Raw genomic sequence first — 7969 nt, forward strand, 5'->3', positions numbered from 1 at the left:
CCCATGGGCATTTTCAAAAAAAAATTGGCCGCTCGTATCATGACTTTGGAAGGGATGCCGCAGGACGTGCCAAAGGTTTCCATCGGTTGCTTGCGGACGTGTATAGGTTGAATGGACGGGGTCGTGGTGCGTCGGGCCTCGAGTGGGAATTTTCAAAAAAATTTGGCCGCTCGTATCACCACTTTGGAAGGGATGCCGCAGGACGTTCCAAAGGCTGCCATCGGTTGCTTGCGGACATGTATAGGCTGAACAGAAGGGGTGGTGATGCATCGGGCTTCCCGTGGGCATTTTCAAAAAAAAATTGGTCGCTCGTATCACGACTTTGGAAGGGATGACGCAGGACGTGCCGAAGGCCGCCATCGATTGCTTGCGGATGTGTATAGGTTGAACGGACGGCGTCATGATGCGTCCGTCCTCGAGTGGGAATTTTCAAAAAAATTTGGTTGCTCGTATCACCATTTTGGAAGGGATGCCGCAGGACGTGCCAAAGGCTGCGATCGGTTACTTGCGAACGTGTATAGGCATAAAGGACAGGGTGGTGATGCGTCGAGCCTCCTGTGGGCATTTTCAAAAAAAAATTGGCCACTCGTATCACGACAATCGGTTGCTTGCGGATGTGTATAGGTAGAACGGACGGGGTCGTGATGCGTCTGGCCTCGAGCGGGAATTTTCAAAAAATATTTGGTCGCTCGTATCACGACTTTGGAAGGGATGCCGCAGGACGTGCCAAAAGCTGCCATCGGTTGCTTGCGGGCGTGTATAGGTTGAACGGACAGTGTCGTGATGCGTCGGGCCTCGCGTGGGCATTTTTAAATAAATTTGGCCGCTCGTATCACCACTTTGGAAGGGATGCCGCAGGCCGTGCCAAAGGCTGCCATCTGTTGCTTGCGGACGTGTATAGGTTGAACGCACAGGGTGGTGATGCGTCGGGCCTCGCGTGGGCATTTTCACAATTTGGCCGCTCGTATCACGACCTTGAAAGTGAGGACTGGACTGGGTCGTGATGCGTGGGGCCTCTCATGGGCATTTTCGATCATTGGCCTCTCGGGCCTCGCGGTGGCATTTTCAAAAAAAATTTGGCCGCTCGTATCACGACTTTGGAAGGGATGCCGTAGGATGTGCCAAAGGCTGCCATCGGTTGCTTGCAGATGTGTATAGGCTGAACGGACAGGGTGGTGATGCGCCGGGCCTTCCCGTGGGTATTTTCAAAAAAAATTGGCCGCTCGTATCAGGAACTTTTCAAGGGATGCTGCAGGACATGCCAAAGGCCGCCATCGGTTGCTTGCGGATGTGTATAGGTTGAACGGACGGGGTCGTGATGCGTCGGGCCTCGAGTGCGAATTTTCAAAAAAATTTGGCCGCTCGGATCACGACTTTGGAAGGGATGCCGCAGGACGTGCCAAAGGCTGCCATTGGTTGCTCGCGGACGTGTATAGGTTGAACGGACAGTGTCGTGATGCGTCGGGCCTCGCGTGGGCATTTTCAAAATTTGGCCGCTCGTATCACGACCTTGAAAGTGAGGACTGGACTGGGTCGTGATGCGTGGGGCCTCTCATGGGCATTTTCGATCATTGGCCTCTCGGGCCTCGCGGTGGTATTTTCAAAAAAAATTTGGCCGCTCGTATCACGACTTTGGAAGGGATGCTGCAGGACGTGCCGAAGGCTGCCATCGGTTGCTTGTGGGAGTGTATAAGTTGAACGGACAGTGTCGTGATGCGTCGGGCCTTGAGTGGGAATTTTCAAAAAAAATTTGGCTGATCGTATCACGACTTTGGAAGTGATGCCGCACGACGTGCCAAAGGCCGCAATTGGTTGCGGGCGGACGTGTATAGGTTGAACGGACGTGGTCGTGATGCGTCGGGCCTCGAGTGGGAATTTTGAAAAAACTTTGGCCGCTTGTATCACGACTTTTGAAGGGATGCCGCAGGACGTGCCAAAGGCTGCCATCGGTTGCTTGCGGACGTGTATAGGCTGAACGGACACGGTGGTGATGCGTCGGGCCTTCCCGTGGGCATTTTTAAAAAAAATTGGCCGCTCGTATCACGACTTTGGAAGGGATGCCGCAGGACGTGCCAAAGGCTGCCATCGGTTGCTTGCGGACGTGTATAGGTTGAACGGATCGGGTCGTGATGCGTCGGGCCTCGAGTGGGAATTTTCAAAAAATTTTGGCCGCTCGTATCACGACTTTGGAAGGGATGCCGCAGGAAGTGCCAAAGGCTGCCATTGGTTGCTCGCGGACGTGTATAGGTTGAACGGACGGTGTCGTGATGCGTCGGGCCTCGCGTGGGCATTTGCGAAAAAAACTGGCCGGTCGTATCACCACTTTGGAAGGGATGCCGCAGGACGTTCCAAAGGTTGCCATCGGTTGCTTGCGGACGTGTATAGGTTGAACGGACGGGGTGGTGATGCGTCGGGCCTCGAGTGGGAATTTTCAAAAAAAAATTTGGCCGCTCGTATCACGACTTTAGAAGGGATGCCGCAGGACATGGAAAAGGCTGCCATCGGTTGCTTGCGGGCGTGTATAGGTTGAACGGACAGTGTCGTGATGCGTCGTGCCTCGCGTGGGCTTTTTTAAAAAAAATTGGCCGCTCGTGTCACCACTTTGGAAGGGATGCCGCAGGACGTGCCAAAGGCTGCCATCGGTTGCTTGTGGACGTGTATAGGTTGAACGGACAGGGTGGTGATGCGTCGGGCCTCGCGTGGGCATTTTCAAAATTTGGCCGCTCGTATGACGACCTTGAAAGTGAGGAGCGGACAGGGTCGTGATGCGTGGGCCTCTCGTGGGCATTTTCGATCATTGGCCTCTCGGGCCTCACGGTGGCATTGTCAAAAAATATTGGCCGGTCGTATCACCACTTTGGAAGAGATGCTGCAGGACGTGCCAAAGGTAGCTACCGGTTGCTTGCGGAAGTGTATAGGTTGAACGGACGGGGTGGTGATGCGTCGGGCCTCGAATGGGAATTTTCAAAAAAAATTTCGCCGCTCGGATAACGAGTTTGGAAGGGATACCGCAGGATGTGCCAAACGTTGCCATCGGTTGCTTGCGGGCGTGTATAGGTTGAACGGACAGTGTCATGATGTGTCGGGCCTCGCGTGGGCATTTTTAAAAAAATTTGGCCGGTCGTATCACCACTTTGGAAGGGATGCCGCAGGACGTGCCAAAGGTAGCCATCGGTTGCTTGCGGACGTGTATAGGTTGAGCGGACGGGGTGGTGATGCGTCGGGCATCGAGTGAGAATTTTCAAAAAAGAATTTGGCCGCTCATATCACGACTTTGGAAGGGATGACGCAGGACATGCCAAAGGCTGCCATCGGTTGCTTGCGGGCCTGTATAGGTTGAACGGACAGTGTCGTGATGGGACGGGCCTCGCGTGGGCATTTTTAAAAAAATTTGGCCGCTCGTATCACCACTTTGGATGGGATGCCGCAGGACGTGCCAAATACTGCCATCGGTTGCTTGTGGACGTGTATAGGTTGAGCGGACAGGGTGGTGATGCGTCGGGCCTCGCGTGGGCATTTTCAAAATTTGGCCGCTCGTATCACGACCTTGAAAGTGAGGACCGGACAGGGTCGTGATGCGTGGGGCCTCTCGTCGGCATTTTCGATCATTGGCCTCTCGGGCCTCACGGTGGCATTTTCAAAAAATATTGGCCGGTCGTATCATCACTTTGGAAGGGATGCCGCAGGACGTGCCAAAGGTAGCCATCGGTTGCTTGCGGACGTGTATGGGTTGAATGGACGGGGTGGTGATGCGTCGGGCCTCGAATGGGAATTTTCAAAAGAAATTTAGCCGCTCGTATCACGACTTTGGAAGGGATGCCGCAGGACGTGCCAAAGGCTGCCATCGGTGGCTTGCGGCCGTGTATAAGGTTGAACGGACAGGGTCGTGATGCGTCGGGCCTCGCGTGGGCATTTTTAAAAATATTTGGCCTCTCGTGTTACGACCTTGAAAGTGAGGACCGGACAGGGTCGTGATGCGTGGGGCCTCTCGTGGGCATTTTCGATCATTGGCCTCTCGGGCCTCGCGGTGTCATTTTAAAAAAATATTGGCTGGTCGTATGACCACTCTGGAAGGGATGCCGTAGGACGTGCTAAAGGCTGCCATCGGTTGCTTGCGGACGTGTATAGGTTGAACGGACAGGGTGGTGATGCGTCGGTCCTCGCGTGGGCATTTTCAAAATTTGCCGCTCGTATCACGACTTTGAAAGTGAGGACCGGACAGGGTCGTGATGTGTGGTGCCTCTCGTTGGCATTTTCGATCATTGGCCTCTCGGGCCTCGCGGTGGCATTTTCAAAAAATATTGGCCGGTCGTATCACCACTTTGGAAGGGATGCCGCAGGACGTGCCAAAGGCTGCCATTGGTTGCTCGCGGACGTGTATAGGTTGAACGGACAATGTCGTGATGCGTCGGGCCTCGCGTGGGTAGTTTCGAGAAAAACTGGCCGGTTGTATCACCACTTTGGAAGGGATGCCGCAGGACATTCCAATGGTTGCCATCGGTTGCTTGCGGGCGTGTATAGGTTGAACGGACGGGGTGGTGATGCGTCGGGCCTTGATAAGGCGTGCCTTGCAGTTGTTGGTATAACGATTTGGTTAGGTTTTCGGTATTGGTGGCTCGTGCGGTGCGTGCGTTGTGGAGCCACGTGGTTCCGTGTTGATCTCTTTGTTGGTTGTCGCCTTCGGATATTATTTTCCTTCCATGCCAAGCGGTGCTTGCTCGGCCTTGCTCGGTGTTTTGTGCTTTTGTTAGGCTTAGTCCTTGATGGGGGTGCGAGGCGTCGGGTGGAGTTGTTGCAAAGCGAACGTGATGGCGTGTGAGTGGTGCTTGGGTTGTGAGGGTCGATTAAGTCCCTGCTTGTGCAGCGAATTTCGCCCGGTCACCCCGCTTCAGATGTTGCCTCTAGCGCGCTTCTTGTGTCTGGCGCTTGGTGGGTTCCTGTGTCGCGTGCCTAAAGCGAGGGAATTGATTTCGAAAACAAGCCTCGTTTCGTCGATGGGCCGTGCTCAGGGCTCGGCGTGAACCTGGAAGTGCCGCGCGTGTGCCTTGACTGGTCTTGTCGCGCGCGCGTCTCACGGACGGCCACTCGTTCTCCGGGATGCCGAACGCGAATGGGGTGACGGGTCATCGACCTTGGTCTGCCCACCGACCGATAGATGCGAACAACTGTCGTGCCCGTCCTGATCCCCCGGCGGCTCGGTCGGCGGGGTCACGCGGCGCCGACGTTGTACGGGAAAGCTACCTGGTTGATCCTGCCAGTAGTCATATGCTTGTCTCAAAGATTAAGCCATGCATGTGTAAGTATGAACTAATTCAGACTGTGAAACTGCGAATGGCTCATTAAATCAGTTATAGTTTGTTTGATGGTAGCTCCTACTCGGATAACCATTGTAATTCTAGAGCTAATACGTGCAACAAACCCCGACTCTTGGAAGGGACGCATTTATTAGATAAAAGGTCGACGCCGGCTATGCCCGATGCTTTGATGATTCATGATAACTCGACGGATCGCATGGCCTTCGTGCCGGCGACGCATCATTCAAATTTCTGCCCTATCAACTTTCGATGGTAGGATAGTGGCCTACTATGGTGGTGACGGGTGACGGAGAATTAGGGTTCGATTCTGGAGAGGGAGCCTGAGAAACGACTACCACATCCAAGGAAGGCAGCAGGTGTAATACCCACTATTACATGGTATTGAAAATAAATAGATTTTTATTAATTTGGCAGGACCTCGGGTGGTCCGGAAAGGCCAAAAGTCAATTGCGAGTAATTAATTAATAAAATTGCCGAATTGATGGCTGGGAGTGCCTCGGGACTTGGATGTCCAGGGAAGTTGGCAAGGAATTGGTGAGCGTCTTGAGATGAGGATACTGACGCTGGTAGCGATCCGACCGGGAATAATTTTCAGAATAAATTCTGTATAAGCCCGAGTGGGTGCCAATACCGAATAATCGGAGGGGACCTCCTGGAAGCTGAGGGGACCCTAGGGGTGGTTCGGTTTTCTGAGTAAGGCAACCCTTAAGTGTTTTCGGGTCGAATAAAGGTCCCGTGCAGGCGCAGGGACGAGGTTAGTATTCCCGAATAGGGGTTGGCTATTAATTTTGGAGAATTAATGTTTTAGTGACTTGTGGGAAATTAATTGAATCTTGGGAGGGCCCAAGTACAATTATTAGAATTCCCCAAGTACAATTAATTTGTCCCTTAAGTGTAATTATCTGAAAATAAAGGGATTAAATTTTGTAATATATCTATTATATATGCTCGTGTGTGCGTGATTAGGAAGCTTCAAGGAAGCTTCCTAGATGTGTTCTCTGCTATTGTAATATGAGAGATGGCCGAACCAGAGAGGGCGAGAATGAGATGAGCCGAGAGAGGCATTGTGCGCGAAAGAGAGAGAGAGGGATCGAGAGAGATGGGAGCGAGAGTTGTTCGGCCATGGCAGCGGCTGCCATGGCCGACGATGAAGCAACCTCGAGCAAAAGGGGGCACCAGCAAGCGCACTGAGGCGCGCAAAAGCTCGCGTGAAGCGACTAGCCAAGGGCTGGCCGGATTAATGGCCAGCAGTGACCTTAAGCAGCAGCGACGCCGAGCAGCGGCCATGGATGTTCAGCAATGGAGGTTAGGCGGCCTGATGCAGCGGAGCAACAACGGGCAGCCATGTCAGTCGAGGCTGAGCTGGGGCGGTGGATGGCGTCGTGAGCAGCGGCGTTGGTCGCGGGAGGTGGCTGGAGAGGCCAGCGGCGGCGGCGGCAGCCGCGCAAGCGCGCTGTGTGCGCTGGCTTCGCGAGGAAGAAGATGAAGAAACAGTGCGCGCGCGGGAAGCCAGGGAAGAAGAAAGGAAAAGAAGAAAAAGAAAAAAAAAAAAAGAAAAAAATAAAAGGAAAATAAATTCTGGAAAATTGGGAAAAATAGCTGAAAATTCCAGAAAAATGAGGGAAAGTTCTGGAAATTAGTTTGGGGCTTGAAGAGCTTGTCGAAAGCTCAAAAAGATGGAATTTTGGGCACGAACGGCAGCTCGGGAGGCAACGTCGGCGTGGTCGTTTCTGAATTTCGTTTCCGAATTGTCCGAGGTAAATTAATATTTCTTCCCAAATTATTTACATTAAGCGAGTTAATGTAGAATAATTAATTATTGGATTAAACCCTGTGTTGGGGTTATTTGAAATCTTGTTGATGGATGATTTTGGCGATGTGCGGTGTAGTTGAGGGCATTGGTTAAATGCCGGATGTTAATGGAGTTGAGGTTTTGTGTGTTTTGCATCTAGGTTTGACCGGGGAGGCGGTGATCCTAGAGGAACTAGAGGTTCGGGCTGGAATTCGGGCCGAGGCAGAGATGAGGCTTCGAGCCAGGTAAGGGATGGCCCCATGTGGAGGTGGCCTTGCAAGTGGATAAATATGTCTGATAATGTTTTTATGTTGCATTGGCATGTAGTGGTTATATCTTGTGTGATGCAAGAACTAGTGGACCTGTGGCCATATGGAGGACTAGTGTGGTGGGGGCTGATAGGTTGATGCCTCAAACCTCAGTGGGTTGTGAGGATGAGTGGACCTAGCCTCATTTGCATGCATTTGACATACATAAACATGATTATATTCATATTTACATGCATTGCACCCTTACTGAGTCTTTATGACTCATGAGGTTTTACCTCATGTGTAGATGATGCAAGTCCAGATGCAAGCAGGGATGGTGCCGGGAGGCCGTTGTGGCAATTAGTTTGTTGCCTGAGTTATGTTGTTGTGTAGTCTCCTAAAATTTTTTTGTGTATTCATTTAATTAAATGTAAATGATATTGAGCACTAGATGTATTTAATTGTTGAAATCATCATAGTGTGATAGATGATGGTGAGATTGCTTGTCGAATGTGACATAGTTGGTAAAGCCAAGTTTCGGACCGAGTCAAAAATCAGCAAGGTATGTTCTCCTAAACCCCCAATTCTCAGCGAAGTGTTTGTATGCTAGTCTT

The 7969-nt window shown here is 51.9% G+C and overlaps 1 long non-coding RNA gene across 1 annotated transcript in view; it reads left to right on the forward strand.

Moving 5' to 3' along the window:
- Nucleotides 1–5092: 5092 nt before the first annotated feature.
- The window catches only part of LOC127811509 (uncharacterized), a 3520-nt gene continuing 643 nt past the window's right edge, over nt 5093–7969 (forward strand). The window contains exon 1 of the long non-coding RNA XR_008025707.1: nt 5093–5671. This is a non-coding gene — a long non-coding RNA (uncharacterized LOC127811509). The remainder of the gene's footprint in view (nt 5672–7969) is intronic.

The sequence above is a fragment of the Diospyros lotus genome, chromosome 10, assembly GCF_014633365.1.
Source record: "Diospyros lotus cultivar Yz01 chromosome 10, ASM1463336v1, whole genome shotgun sequence".
Classification (NCBI taxonomy): domain Eukaryota; kingdom Viridiplantae; phylum Streptophyta; class Magnoliopsida; order Ericales; family Ebenaceae; genus Diospyros; species Diospyros lotus.